The sequence below is a fragment of the Lygodium microphyllum genome, chromosome 30 (genome assembly GCF_053477565.2).
Source record: "Lygodium microphyllum isolate KBCC chromosome 30, Lygodium_microphyllum_v1.1.10, whole genome shotgun sequence".
Classification (NCBI taxonomy): domain Eukaryota; kingdom Viridiplantae; phylum Streptophyta; class Polypodiopsida; order Schizaeales; family Lygodiaceae; genus Lygodium; species Lygodium microphyllum.
Genome location: NC_141164.1, coordinates 97,225,278 through 97,241,908, shown reverse-complemented (window position 1 = coordinate 97,241,908; position 16,631 = coordinate 97,225,278).

Below are 16,631 nucleotides of genomic sequence, written 5' to 3'. Positions count from 1 at the left end.
TTCTCCATTAAATCTAGTTTATTACCTTTGGGAAAGGCTCATCCTTGTCGCAGGACAAGTATATTGTGTTGTCTAAATCACATAAACCACACGGGATTCATATGGGCATGGTTCAGACGATATGATAAGTATCCCAAGTGCTAACTAGGGTTTAGTGCAATAAGAATTCGACCTAGTTTTACACTGGTTGCCAAGTCTAAACCCGCAAACCTAAGAATCTTACACACGAAATGTCGAATCAATTGGATGTTCATGCATGAAATGATCTAAGGTTTTATCCCAAGGATCATTCGTTTAAAATGATGAAACTCCGACGGAGTTGCCTTTTTTTAGGATCATGGGCCAACATAATTAGGAATGGTTTGGAGGATACCCTAAAACCCTGCCACTCGGCTGGAGGTAAATTCCGTGACCGGAAAACGCTAAGTAATTGGGTAGAATGATCCCGTGGAATGATGCAATGCATGTGCAAAAAGGTTGCAACATCGTATAGACTTGAGATTTGTCCACAAGAGAGTTTTGTCATCTCTCGAAATGAGGTTGGCAAGTTATTGAAAGAATTTAACTTACAAGAGGATGAGTAATCATCCTGTTACTCACTTTTCTTGGGGGATAACTGCCAAGGAAAAGGAAAGGTTAGGTGTTTGCCTTGAAGCGAATGACCAGACAATAAATTAAAGCGACATGGTCGCTGGATCCTGCCACAACAAAACCTAAAGTATTGGTAGGGTATGACCCTAACCCAAGAATGATAGGAATCTTGCCAAGTTGCAATTGATTCCGGATCGAATGCGGGTTGCATTCGGAGAAAAGGAGTCACTCCTTAACAGTTTGCCAGCTAAACGACCACTGGAAATTGATTGTGCTTGTAACAGTTTAGAAAGCACTGTTTGCATTGTTTGCTCAATGAACTAAAGGATGAAAATATATCTAAAGCTTCAGGTTGGAGCCTGAAGGGAGAGGCAGCTTCAGTTACCCCCGACTGCCTGCCTGACCCTAACCAAGGGGGTTGTTAGCCGCGCCGGGAACGTGGACCGAACCCGCCGTGAGAGGTCTCTCCGTTGAGTTCTGCTTGGAGCAGGAGGACGCTTGGGTGCCAGGGGGGGCTCTGGCTGTAAATCCCTCGCCTTCCGGGCCCTGCACAAGAGACTAACGTGACTCGGGATTGGATCTCGAGGCCCACATACTAGTCTACGGGCGGAAACTTGGATTAGTGATCCCTGGTGGATTACTGGATAGCCTTCGGGCGGATTATGAATACGCCTACAGGCGGAACTCCTTGTATTTCAAAGATAAAAGGATAAAATGATAATAAAGAAGTTGTTTGGCATTGTTTTCTTTATGTCCTGTGATAAGGTTACGTGAAGGAACCGGTGCATAACAGGGTTAATTCAAAGAAGCTGTTTGTATATGTCAAACTAATGTGGTAGGTAATTACATAACTAAAAAAAACCGAGGAAAGTGCGGAGGATGGACCATGGGTCTGTCCTATGGATGGGTGGTCCCGGTTAGCCGGGAACTTTTCTCAAAGTCTTCAACGAACAGAGGATGATCGTCATCTCCGGAACAAGTAACGAGAACGATGACTTAGAATTAACTATTACCCGATTCATGCTGTTTTAGGGGAACGGAATGGGACTATGCCTTATGGCAGAGAGGTCGAGCCTTGCTTCCCTCTCGTTTCCCATTCTCCTTGAACCAAGTGCAGTGTGAATCCGCTTCGGATCTGGCGTTTCTGCGTAAAGTAGTTCGCTCGGGTCTGACGCTAGTTGTTGCTAGCTAATGACCAAACAGGAAAACCCAAATTCAGGTCGATCCTAAGTGGGAACGGCCAGGATACTTCCGCTACGTGGCAGACGCGGGAAGACCTAGATCGCAAGTCCCGTAACATTCCATGGGAGTGCCGGGCGGAGCTTTCTAGACATCCTTCCCGATGGACTGCTAAGACGTGTCCGGAATGATTCTAGTGGACACGTTACAGTTGGTATCAGAGCGAACCAACAAAGGACTTGTTTTTAAGAAATTTTAATAAGAAGAAGTAAAGCAAATGTTGTGTCCCAAACATTTCCTTACTTTGAATGCTGTCTTGCAGAATTACGAAGCATGGAACAAGTTCTTAGTGTTCCGAGTCATGTTTATGACTGCGATGCATTCAACGGATTATCGACAAAGGGTTGAGATGATGAACATCCTAGATCGCATTTACAATCCATCACCTGTGTACGTGGAATGGAGATGGATGGGTGTTACAGGGATCTATTACATAACTGCCTATCAACCTGCGTACCTTCAAATTAACTTGAAGAGAATCAAGTGGATGGAGGATTTGAAGATCGTAAAGCTGTTCGTCTTTATTGAGGCTCACGCAAACGCGACCCTACGGGTCGGAGGTCGAAGGGTTAACCAGAATAAGTATGTGTACGGAGAAGTGATTCAAAGAATCTCTGCCGACCGAATCAAGGTTTTGGGACGTCATGAGAAGAATGGATATCAAAGGAAAAGATACCCTAATCTTCCAATGAACTATCGATTCCTGAAAATCGATGACCCCAATCCGTACTACTACTCAGTTCCTGTAGCTGAATGCAATAATATCTTATTCTCCTCGAATTAATGTATTAACTTGTTCCATCGGCCCAAGAAATAATTATGCCACGAAAGGGCTATACTGATATGAATGGAATAAAACTTTTTCCCGATTGTCTTGACTATGAATATTGATAAAGAAGTAAAGTGAATTGGTCACTTGGCTGAAGGAATACGTGGACGTAGTTTCTGAAGAGTTAACAAAAACGCCCACTTCAAAGAGAGGTAGATCATGAGATCAAGCCAGTAATAGGAGTTGTGCCAATTGCGAAGAGACCCTATAGAATGTCTATATCGGAAGCTATCAAGTTGAAGGAACAACTCAAGCAACTGTTAAACCAAGGCTACATCCGGCCTAGCAATTCACCATGGGGAGCTCCAGTTCTAATCCAGAAGAAGAAAGATGGGACACTTCGACTATGTATTAATTACCGTGGGTTGAATCAATCAACAGTCAAGAATAAGTATCCTATTCCTAGAATAGATGGGGTTCTTGATCTCCTTCAAGGCGCAAAGATCTTATCCAAAATTGATCTTAGGTCAGGTTACTATCAAATCAGGATCAAGGATGAGGATATTCCAAAAACAGCCTTCAATACAAGATATGGGCACTTTGAATTCTTGGTTATGTCATTCGGGCTTACAAATGCACCTGCCACCTTCAATAGATTAATGCAGGATATTTTTAGACCATATCTTGATGACCTCGTGCTTGTCTTCTTCGATGACATTTTAGTCTATTCTAAACAGGAAGAAGATCATGAACCTCAACTACGGATTGTGTTGGAGACAATGAGGTCTCATAAGCTGTATGCAAAAATGAAGAAGTGTGCATTCTTCAAACGTCAGATTGAATATCTAGGATTCATAGTATCATCAGAAGGAATATCAGTAGATCCAACCAAAGTCAGAAATGTGCTTGAATGGCCAATACCAGTATCTGTCAAAGAGATACGTAGTTTTCTTGGCTTGACAGGATGGTATAGGATCTTTATCAAAAACTATGCTTTGATTGCAGCACCTCTTACCGACTTACTAAAGAAGCAGACTTCCATTGCATGGTCAACTGCCGAACAAACTAGCTTCGATAGGTTGAAGCAAAGTTTGGTATCAGCACCGATCCTAAAACTTCTAGACCACAGTAAGGAGTAGAGGTAGTAACTGATACTAGCACGCTTGCCTTAGGATATGTGCTCATGTAGGAAAATCATCCCGTAGCATATTCTTCAAGGAAATTGAAGAGTCACGAAAAGAATTATGCCACTCATGATCTGGAGTTATTAGCTGTCATCCATGCTCTAAAGCTTTGGAGACACTACCTGTTGGGCAACAAGTTTACTCTAGTAACCGATCATAAGAGCCTCAAATGGATTTTTACCCAGAACGAGCTCAACATGAGGCAACGTCGATGGATTGAAGTATTGGAGGAATATGATTTTTAAGATCAAGTACCGACCTGGAAAGAAGAATGTAGTTGTTGATGCACTCAGTCGCAAGGCATTCCTAAACTCCCTAATCTTACAAAATCCATCAACGGCCAGATCTCTGGCTACAGAGGTGTCCATGCCAAACGACCTAATACTTGAGCTAGCTAGAGAGGAAGGATGCCATGATCTAGCCTATCAAAGGATGCTAAGGGAAGTCTCTATCAAGGACCAGGAACAAAAGCTAGAGGCTAAGTATCGTGAATTCTCTGTCAATAATGGACATGTCTACTATAGAATGAGAGCATGTATACGAGCAAGCCAGTTATTTAAATAGAAGATATTGTGCGAAGCTTATGATTTCACTCTATCGGGACATCAAAGCTGCGAAGGATAGACAGAAGGCATACACGAAATTGAAGTGTCAAGATAGAATATTTGAGGAAGGAGACATGGTCTTCATTCACGTATGCCCAAAGAAGAGTTCTCTATCCTTAGGAGATTGCAGGAAGCTAAGTCCAAGGTATTGTGGACCATACAAGATCCTCAAGTGTTTAAGACCTAATGTTTATAGACTGCAACTCCCTGAAAAACCTAAAGGTTCATAAATGTATTCCATAACAGTCTATTGAAGAATGAAGTATGTACCTAATCCTAGTCATGTACTTGATGACCAACAAATTGTAATGCCTAGTCAAGGAGTTCTTGAACTAAGGCCGGACAAGATTTTAGATGCTAGGGTGAGACAACTGAGATCCAGAACCTTGAGAGAATGCCTCGTCTAGTGGAAAAATTATCCCAAGGAGGATGCTACCTGGATGGATGAAAGCTCTCTCAATCTCGATATCCCCAGTTTATCTCGAGATGAGGACATCTCGATTCTTCTAAGGGGGAGAAAATGTAATATTTCCGCGTACTGCCTACCGTAAATATTAACTCCCCACTCTCATCGTAAACTCGTGCAAAGATTATCACCAGTGCCAGCAGCCATACGCGGGAAATGGAGACACTCCACCTTAGGAAAATAAGGCCGGGGATTCAAACCGCATAGCCGCGGGAAAACAGCCTCTTGGGAAGAGGTCAAGAGGATAAGATAATTACAATTTTTTTTATTATCTTCCCCAGCCGATGTGTGGCTGGGGGAAAGGGATGGGCTAGCATGAGGGAGGTGAGAGGGAGAGAGCCATGCAAAGGGCCACGTGGGGAGGTCCCCTCTCCCCCCTTCGACTATAAGAACCCCCTCTTGGGGGGGGGGGGGAAAGAAGCGTGAGAGGGAGGACGTGCTGAACGGCCGTGTGAACCGTGTGGAGGAACAATGGGCGGCAGAAGGCTGTTGAGAAGGGAGAGGCCAGCCGTGTGAGGGAAGGGTCGCCATGTCACCGTACTGAAGGAGGTGGAGGAGGACAAGGCGGCAGAGGGAGGTCGTGAAGGAGAAGGCGGCGTGAAGGAGGGCTGCCGTGTGGAAGGGAGGAAGACGTGCTGGACAAGCGTGAGAGGGAGGAGGCCGCCGTCATCAAGCGCAACGCTGCCGTCCAGCCGCCAGTCTGCCAGCCGCCACCACGTTCCGCCACGGTCCGCCAGGCCATCTCAGGCCGCCGCCGCTGGATTTCGACTTCCCTTTCCCCCCCTCGACGTCGTAGGCCAAAGCTGGGAAGCTTCTTAGAAGCTTCTTAATAGAAGCTTCTAAGGGGGCTTCCTTAAGCCCCCTTCCCACTACCTTTTCCCCCATAGGTCTATCCACACCCCCGGGGCTTTGAAGAGAAGGAGGCGACGAGCCTTCTCACCAATCACCCAATTAGTCCAACCCGGGACTTGAAGAAGAGGAGGCTACAAAACCCCTTCACGCCAGTCATCCCTGGGCCGGGATTTTGAAGAATAAGAGATGAAGCCCATAAAGGCCCTTCCCACCAATCACCCATAAGGCCCTAGGCTTGGGATTGAGAGTTCCCTTTTCCGCAAGGCCCACAAAATCCTTCCTAAACCCGGAATTTCAAGGTGGATTAAAAGCTCTCAAATCTCCATTGTCCAAAGGACCTCATAAGAACCCTAAGGCCTTCCCAAGTCAAATTCCGCAAGTCGGAACTTCGGTCAAGGAAGCCATATCTCAAAGGAAATTGCGCATACAAGGGAGACGGACCAAGGTCATAAAAACTGCAAGCCAAGGCAAAAAGTTGAAATCCACAAAGGCTAACTGGAGATCGAATTCGCGATGGCCTCTAGAAAGATCACAAGGTGCGATGCGGGAGGTTCACCCCGAGCATACGTGGATATTTCCCGGAGTCCGCAAGTCCAGGTTTTATCTATTTGGATTCCACACAGAAGTATTGAATTAATCACGATAACTTCATGGATTAGGAAGCACTCATGCATGTTCGAATTCAACTAGTCAAGTTAAATGCAATTGGAAAATGAATTGGCTATTTGAACATTTATTAGAAATAGCTCAAGATATGAAAATTGATCATTGGTACGTTCAATGGAGTTAATGAAAAGAGCATAAGGTGTCTATGCATTTGTAGGACCTTATCAGCAAGTTTTCCTTTTGTGTATTCAAAAGCGACGAGCCTAGGACAACTGTTGCCTCATTACAAGGTTGAAATTATTGAGGTACACCTTTTTACTAGGCATGGAAAGATTAATGGCATGTCCCATTTTTAGATAGATCTTCCTTGTAATGATTCATGAGGAAAAGTTAACACCCATAAGACGTTATTCGAAAAGGAATAGAGGGGCACGAAAATGATCTATGGACTTGCAAGTGGAATGATTATTTGATGTAAGTCCTAGTAGGACCTAGGGAAGTTAGTGTCCGGATTATCAGGCATTTTTACCTTACCAAGGAAGGATAGGGTTATTATGAACCATGTGATGCGTAGAAGCAGTGAATCGCATGTTTACACGTATTGGTGTAGTTGTAACTGTTGTTCTCCATTAAATCTAGTTTATTACCTTTGGGAAAGGCTCATCCTTGTCGCAGGACAAGTATATTGTGTTGTCTAAATCACATAAACCACACGGGATTCATATGGGCATGGTTCAGACGATATGATAAGTATCCCAAGTGCTAACTAGGGTTTAGTGCAATAAGAATTCGACCTAGTTTTACACTGGTTGCCAAGTCTAAACCCGCAAACCTAAGAATCTTACACACGAAATGTCGAATCAATTGGATGTTCATGCATGAAATGATCTAAGGTTTTATCCCAAGGATCATTCGTTTAAAATGATGAAACTCCGACGGAGTTGCCTTTTTTTAGGATCATGGGCCAACATAATTAGGAATGGTTTGGAGGATACCCTAAAACCCTGCCACTCGGCTGGAGGTAAATTCCGTGACCGGAAAACGCTAAGTAATTGGGTAGAATGATCCCGTGGAATGATGCAACGCATGTGCAAAAAGGTTGCAACATCGTATAGACTTGAGATTTGTCCACAAGAGAGTTTTGTCATCTCTCGAAATGAGGTTGGCAAGTTATTGAAAGAATTTAACTTACAAGAGGATGAGTAATCATCCTGTTACTCACTTTTCTTGGGGGATAACTGCCAAGGAAAAGGAAAGGTTAGGTGTTTGCCTTGAAGCGAATGACCAGACAATAAATTAAAGCGACATGGTCGCTGGATCCTGCCACAACAAAACCTAAAGTATTGGTAGGGTATGACCCTAACCCAAGAATGATAGGAATCTTGCCAAGTTGCAATTGATTCCGAATCGAATGCGGGTTGCATTCGGAGAAAAGGAGTCACTCCTTAACAGTTTGCCAGCTAAACGACCACTGGAAATTGATTGTGCTTGTAACAGTTTAGAAAGCACTGTTTGCATTGTTTGCTCAATGAACTAAAGGATGAAAATATATCTAAAGCTTCAGGTTGGAGCCTGAAGGGAGAGGCAGCTTCAGTTACCCCCGACTGCCTGCCTGACCCTAACCAAGGGGGTTGTTAGCCGCGCCGGGAACGTGGACCGAACCCGCCGTGAGAGGTCTCTCCGTTGAGTTCTGCTTGGAGCAAGAGGACGCTTGGGTGCCAGGGGGGGCTCTGGCTGTAAATCCCTCGCCTTCCGGGCCCTGCACAAGAGACTAACGTGACTCGGGATTGGATCTCGAGGCCCGCATACTAGTCTACGGGCGGAAACTTGGATTAGTGATCCCTGGTGGATTACTGGATAGCCTTCGGGCGGATTATGAATACGCCTACAGGCGGAACTCCTTGTATTTCAAATATAAAAGGATAAAATGATAATAAAGAAGTTGTTTGGCATTGTTTTCTTTATGTCCTGTGATAAGGTTACGTAAAGGAACCGGTGCATAACAGGGTTAATTCAAAGAAGCTATTTGTATATGTCAAACTAATGTGGTAGGTAATTACATAACTAAAACAAACCGAGGAAAGTGCGGAGGATGGACCATGGGTCTGTCCTATGGATGGGTGGTCCCGGTTAGCCGGGAACTTTTCTCAAAGTCTTCAACGAACAGAGGATGATCGTCATCTCCGGAACAAGTAACGAGAACGATGACTTAGAATTAACTATTACCCGATTCATGCTATTTTAGGGGAACGGAATGGGACTATGCCTTATGGCAGAGAGGTCGAGCCTTGCTTCCCTCTCGTTTCCCATTCTCCTTGAACCAAGTGCAGTGTGAATCCGCTTCGGATCTGGCGTTTCTGCGTAAAGTAGTTCGCTCGGGTCTGACGCTAGTTGTTGCTAGCTAATGACCAAACAGGAAAACCCAAATTCAGGTCGATCCTAAGTGGGAATGGCCAGGATACTTCCGCTACGTGGCAAACGCGGGAAGACCTAGATCGCAAGTCCCGTAACATTCCATGGGAGTGCCGGGCGGAGCTTTCTAGGCATCCTTCCCGATGGACTGCTAAGACGTGTCCGGAATGATTCTAGTGGACACGTTACAGATAAGCAATGTTTTTTAATCAACTCTATGAAAGGAAGCCATGGAAATGCTAAATTGTAAGTTATATTATCCAAGGGCTCCTTGATATTTCAATTCTTTTGTTTTGTAAGTACTCTAAATTTCAATATATTTTATATATAGAGGTGCAAAAAGATTAATTGAAGAGCTAGAGAAAAGGCCCCCAGTGCCGTTTGATTTGCTTGCAACAATGCAATATAGACAAGTTGCGGTAAGTTATTGATTAAAATAATTGAAACATAAGTTTATTCTATGAACTACCATCCATAAATTTCATAGTTTTACTTTGTATTGGTGGTTGCAATGTCCTCATCAGGATGATAGCCATTCTTGTGGCTGAAGGGTGATTGCAAATGCTAGAAGAATGGTTAACTTATTTAATCTTAATGATGATAAACATGTAAAGGTAATATAAAAGATGCTAAACTTTAAGATAGATATTCATTGCAAATAGTCCATTGATGATAAAAATATAGTCTATTGTAAGAACAATAATGAACTAAAACTCTTTTTCCTATAAATGTGTGACAGTTTTTGAAGGATTGCTATACATCTAAGCATGTTTGGTACGTCAGAGCAAAGCTCTTGAAGTATATAATGGTCAATTGTATACAACCAACAACAGAGATTGGTGGGGATTTACACAATGAAGGAGATGCGATGCTTATAACCACAGAAGGTGAAGCCACAACTTCAACACCTTTACCCACACCTTCTATACCTAAGGCATCGAAGAAAGGCAAAAGGACTTCTAGCCTTGTAAGCCTTCATATATAGAAATTTGCCCTTCAGCCCTTGTATATCTCATAGAGATGGCAGATAGACATTTGCTACAAAATTTGTACATATATTTTATATTGACAGTAAAGATATCTTTTCTTGAATGTCCTTGCAGTGTATATTCTTTTCTCTCCTTTTCAATATCTGCAATAAATAAATTACAAATGTTTGTTAGTTAGGAAGTGAGATCTTGATATGTCAAGTTGGAATACAAAGGAGCATGGTAGTTCAATGTTTTCATTTTGTAAATCCATCCTCACTTGATGTAGCATACATGATTTTCTGATCTTTAAGATTGCAATAATATACTCGTTGAACCAAATATCAAGATCCACTACACTAGCACTAATGACTAAGATGACATTGACTCTCTATAATCATAAGAAAGTTGGATGATGATGCACTCTAGGTTTTTTCACATTGTGTCCGCATAGTGACATGACAATGCTCAACGGGATCATAGTTGCATCACCATCAGGTGTTGCGACTCCAAACAACCCAAAGAGTACGGATGGCACAATTTTTGAACTAGTGGAAGGTATTTGCCTAGGGCACTTGACATATAAGTGTGTGATCCTGTACTCTGGATATCTCAAGTTGACTTTATCTTGATTGACTCGCTCCCCATCAAGTTGGGGTTACCCTCTTTATCATACGAGATATAAGGGTTTGCATATGCTTTGTCCTCATTGGGATCCTCTACGTAATGCTTCGGATCGTTACTCAGTGGATGGGTCACGATGGATCTAGGTGGTCTAGGTATCCTTGTAGGGTTGGTGTCCATCCTAGGGATGCCTAGCTTTGAGTTGTTGGGTGCTAGGAGAGCTAATGGAGCTCTCCTCCCAAAGTTAAGCGATCTATTTTCTAGGTATGGAAATTGTCTTGGCAATCTGTAATACATCATGTCGTGTCCAAGCCTATCCCAATTAGCACAGGGTCTTGACCTAGGATCCAAGCACTCAATTGGGAGGTGATTTCTTTTGCAATGCACACATTACATGTGAGGTTGCGTGGGCCTTCTTATCATCTCTTGAATCTTAGCCAACTTGAGCTTCATATCTGCCAATTCTTGCAACACCTTTTCCCTTGTCTTGTGCGTTCTAGCTAGATCTCTCACTACTAATGGTCGTAGCTCTCTCTGAGGATCTAGAGGCAGTGCCATCTTGGGCCATGGTTTTGGAGCCTCTCTCCTTGAGGTGGTCATCCATGAGTATGGGTTCTTCAAAGACCCTTTCTAGCATGTCTCTTTGCAGGTTTGAGTTTTCTACAAAGGCCTTGTAGAGCTCTTCTGATGCTAGGAGGCATATTTCACGGTGGATTCCATGCCACGGTGGATTCCGTGAGGTTTTACAGTGGATTCCGTAAACTTTGATGACCGGGGCTCATACACAAAGTGGATTATTTGTGTAAGAAGTTGATGGGGATGCCTATCCTTTTCGGGCGTTTCATTTATTTAGTGTGTACATGGGTGATTCCATAGCGGGTGATTCCACAAAATGCATATTAAATTAATAAACGTTTATGAGTTTAGAGTGCGCACTCATAATAAATTAAGGTTAGGATTGATTTCTAACCAGTTGATTTATTTATGTAGCTGAAGAATGCTAGGTATTTACTTTTGTCGGTTTAATTGTATTATTTTACTAACGATTGTGAATGCTTCAGTTGATGTGTAGAGATAGCACCAGTGGCGGAGGAAAGCATTGGAGGATAGCGAGTATTCGATTTATCACTTATATTTTGATGGGCGCATACCTTAGGCATGGCGTCTATATTTTGTCGTGCCTATTTATTGAGGCGTTAGATATTTATTTATTATTTTGTATGTGCATGGATGCACGACTATGTTATTTGTACTTGGACATTGTATTGGGTACGCCTGACTCTTTGGGCACCGCCCATTAGCTTTATTTCTATTTTGTGCTAAAGCAAAATCAAAAGCTAAAAGCTTGTTATTTTGTAATTTGGGCTATTATTTGAGCTTGAAGATGATTAATACATAAAATACATGCTTTGTGGAGCGCTCACACAAGGCATGGGGGGAGATTGCACCTAATTGGTCTCTTGTTCATGTCGTGCATGCTTTTTACCTTGAGTTTCGTGCAAAAAGTAGAGTTCTTTTGTTCTTGGGGACCTTCCGACGTTCACTATGCAAGCATAGGGGATCTGATCTGCGCACTAGTGGTATCAGAGCGAAGCTGAGATCAAGAGCTTCCAATCGCTACCAATCTTGTGCGAAGGCGGAGCTCCTGGAACGATTGAGCTCTACGGTCAATCTCGTCGTGAACAGTCGATACAAGTGGATTCTTGGCGATCAAGAATCTTTGTTTCCATCCTCAGATTGCGAAGGACTGGCCTGCAACGACGGAGGACCACTCCTACATCCTCACATACAAGTTGTGGAGTTACAGAGATAAGTCTCAATTTCCATAGACTTAAAAGCTTAAAAACTAAAGCTTACAAAGCTTAAAGAAGCTTTAAGCTTCAGAAAATTTCAATTCGGCGCCTCAAAATATGTCCGCGAAATTTTTGGCGGCTGAAAAAAATGGCCCCCCCCTAAAATTTGCCGTTTTGATTAGTTAAACTACTAAGCTAAGTATCCTAAGCTTCCAATCATACAAGTCTCATCAATTTTGCAAGTCTTCAAAGTTCTCAAAGTTCAAGTTTTGCAAGTCTGATAAATCAACCAAGTTCTGCAAGTCTTGGTACTCTGCAAGTCACATAAGTCTGCAACTCTGCAAGTCAGACAAGTCACATGAAGTCAAAACTGACTTCTGTTCAAAACTCACATAAGGGTTGTTCCTGCGCAGAAACTCCAAACTGCAAAGTTGTTCATTGGGCGGTACTGTTCACATACACAGGTTTGCTGATCCATTTTCAGCACACGTAGAAGGTCAAAACACAGATTTTTCAAAGATTACAAATCTTGCAATAGCCAAAGACGAAGATTGTGAAAGCCACACACAAAAATATATAAGCCTTGTACACCAGATCTTGAGCTACGCTCATCCCGCTAATTGGATTTTGAGAGTGTGAGGTTTTTTTTTGAAGTTTTGCAGGATGACGGAACCACATATGGATGATTTAATGACTGAAGGCGATCTTCCTGAACCTAGGATGGAGCAAAAGCTGGACTTAATTATGATGCAGTTGGATGAAGAACGACGAGCTAGGCAAGCATTGCAAGTTCAATTGGCTAATTTACAAAGATCGACTACCGACAAAGAGGAACCTCAATTTGAAGACCTTATTCGACGTACCATCGACGCGACTCTCGAAGCTCAATCCATCCGCAAGGAAATAAAGATAAGTAAAAGAAATTTCAAATTCCGTACTTTCAATGGCACTCGAGAGGGAAAAACTGTTCTTGCATTCATCAGTCAGTTTGATAATTACTTTCATGAGGAAACATATGCAGAAAAATATAAAATCAAGTGTGTCACTAATCATTTAGTGGATAGAGCATCTCTTTGGTGGACCGTGGTTCGTAAGAGTATAGATTGTCCCACTACCTAGGAGAATTTCAAGAAGAAGTTTATGCAGAATTTTCTTCCTCCACAATCTCATGAAAATTGGTCTCTTGTTTATGTCGTGCAATCTTTCTACATTGATTTGTGTGAAAAAAGTAGAGTTATTTTGTTCTTGGGGACCTTCTGACACTCACTACGCGCGCATACAGCATTCGATCTGCGCACCAGTGGTATCAGAGCGAAGCTGAGATTGAGAGCTTCCAATCGCTTACCATCTTGCGCGAAGGCGGAGCTTCTGGAACGATCGAGCTCTATATTGTGATATTTTTTCTTTTTTTTTCCAATGCGGATGGCTCATCATGAACTATTTCTTATTCAATCATGTCTCAAGGAGATCAAGGTATCAATATTGGGCCTAACTCAAACCCTAGAACCTACTAGAACCTTGCAAGGCCATTGCAAGGAAGATGTTATTGGTCTCTACACACCTACCTTCAACTAAAGAACCTACAAATCACATTAGTTTATTAAGACCCTTTAGAGGCCAATTACCTGTACACCCTGTTTATGAAAACCCACCTTTGTTAGAGGAAGAGACTGAAATACTTGAACCTGAAGCTATCATAGATACTGACTTTATGACCACTAGAACTGGCCGAAGATATTCTAGATATCTAGTCAAATTTAAGAACCATCCTGTAGAAGAAGCCCAATGGATGCACGCTAGAGACTTAAATGCCTTCCCCACTCTGCTAGCTCCACATTGAGCTAATAGCAATTGAGGTCAATTGCTATCCCACCCCGGGGGTATGATGCCAGGAGGCATATTTCACGGTGGATTCCGTGCCACGGTGGATTCTGTGAGGTTTTACGGTGGATTCCGTAAACTTTGATGACCGGGGCTCATACACAAAGTGGATTATTTGTGCGAGAAGTTGATGGGGACGCCTATCCTTTTCGGGCGTTTCATTTATTTAGCATGTACATGGGTGATTCCATAGCGGGTGATTCTGCAAAATGCATATTAAATTAATAAATGTTTATGAGTTTAGAGTGCGCACTCGTAATAAATTAAGGTTAGGATTGATTTTTAACCAGTTGATTTATTTATGTAGCTGAAGACTGCTAGGTATTCACTTTTGTTGGTTTAATTGTATTATTTTACTAACGATTGTGAATGCTTTAGTTGATGTGTAGAGATAGCAGCAGTGGCGGAGGAAAGCATTGGAGGATAGCGAGTATTCGATTTATCACTTATATTTTGATGGGCGCATACCTTAGGCATGGCGCCTATATTTTGTTGCGCCTATTTATTGAGGCGTTGGATATTTATTTATTATTTTGTATGCGCATGGGCGCACGACTATGTTATTTGTACTTGGACATTGTATTGGGTACGCCTGACTCTTTGTGCACCGCCCATTAGCTTTATTTCTATTTTGTGCTAAAGCAAACTCAAAAGCTAAAAGCTTGCTATTTTGTAATTTGGGCTATTATTTGAGCTTGAAGATGATTAATACATAAAATACATACTTTGTGGAGCAGTCACATAAGGGCTGGAGGGAGATTGCACCCAATTGGTCTCTTGTTCATGTCGTGCATGCTTTTTACCTTGAGTTTTGTGCAAAAAGTAGAGTTCTTTTGTTCTTGGGGACCTTCCGGCGTTCATTACGCAAGCATACGGCATCCGATCTGTGCACCATCTTCACTTTGGATTCTATTTATAAATATAGTGGAGACCCCTCATTTGTTGGGTCATTGTGCTATCAAGATTCTCTTAAAGACACTTCACATGTGGGTGACACAGTCTTGGATATCCTCCTTATCCTTTTGGCTGGCATTCATCAACCTAACAATGAGGTTATTAGAGTATCCCGCTTTGAAGAACCTCTTGATGAAGAGACTCTTGAGGTTATTAAAATTATTCCGTTTGGCATTGTCAAGGCTAGTAACTACATGTATTTTTGTGAAGCTCTTAGAGTTTGGTGTGATTCCTAGTCTTGTTAGCAATGTAGTTGCTAGGACTAATCAGCTCTGCTTCATAGATGTATTGTCTAAGAGGCGCTTTGTGAGAAGCTTGTTCAACGTAAGATCAGCCTTTAGCACTCTCTCCCACTCACCATTTGGTCTTGCCTTGGTTCTATTGGCCATAGCTAAGACACACTAAACCTCGTGCATTTCTATGTCTTGTCTCAATTTCTGATCTTGCTGCTCTTGGTTGTAGGCAAATATGCTTTGTAGTGCTTTCCTTGCTGACCTTCTCTCTTCCTCAAGATCCGCTATGATGTCCTCAGCTGATCTATTGTGATGCACCATTTTGGTTTGTAGGTCATATTAGTTTACCATCTACTGAATGCCAACTGGCAATTCTCCAAAGTCAAGCTCATCATTTATAGGGGTAGTGTTGACTTCCAACATATTGGTAGTTTCCTGAGAGACTAGAGTCTCATTAGATTAATTAGATTAGGTAAAGTTGCATTGAAAATCATGTCAATTTGTGGTTGTACGGTTCACTTTCTAGTTCTCAGAGTGTATCTGACTTCTCAGGGTTTGTTTCGATTAGTGGATTCATTCCTTACTTAGACCCCATTAGTGTATTACTTCGTATACAAATAAACTTGCAATGTTACATGAATTGAACACATGAGTCGTGGAGGGAACTTGTGCCAAATCAAGCTTTCTATCTTTCCTTGTGCACCTCAAGTGGTTATGTGATGAATTGTGTAAGTTCAATTAAAATCAGCACAGATCACACTCCCTTCGATTAATTTCATCTAATGCTAGCTCTCCTATACACAACTGGTGACCACTTGTAGTGGTCCACCCTAGGTCCTTGTTGCATGATTAATGCTTAGACTGAAAGGTAGCAAGTTCAAGTTGTCAATTCATGCCTTTATTGTGGTGGTATGGTAAGTGACTGACCATAGTTGCTCTTGGAATATCATGTCTCAACTCTCAGTCAATTAGCTCTATTGCTTTATTCACTCACCTAGGGATGAATTGGGATATCCTACAGCCAGGGCTTGGCCTATAGGGTTCAGGGAACATCAAAATTTACCAAATTTTGATGTTTGATTTTCTTATCCAATTTGTAGGTCTTTGATCCAATTCCAAAATCAAACGTTTGATTCTGGGTTGTGAGATTCTGGAGTATCTGAGTTTGATTCATCCAAATGAGATGGTCAAGACTATTTGATTTTCGGGCTATCTGATTCTCGACTGCTGGTCAAGGTTGTCCTAGGGGAAGTTACTATATGCATAGCCTTTATCACATGCATTTAAGGCCTATTTATAGATATCCTTATCTGTGAATTTTTCGTGAATGAAACATAACTCTTTTCTATTCAATTTGTAAATAACCCCTTTATATTACACCCTTTTGTGTATTTAAAAAAATATAAAAATGGTATTTTGAAAATACGTTATTTTGAACCCACCTGATGCACACA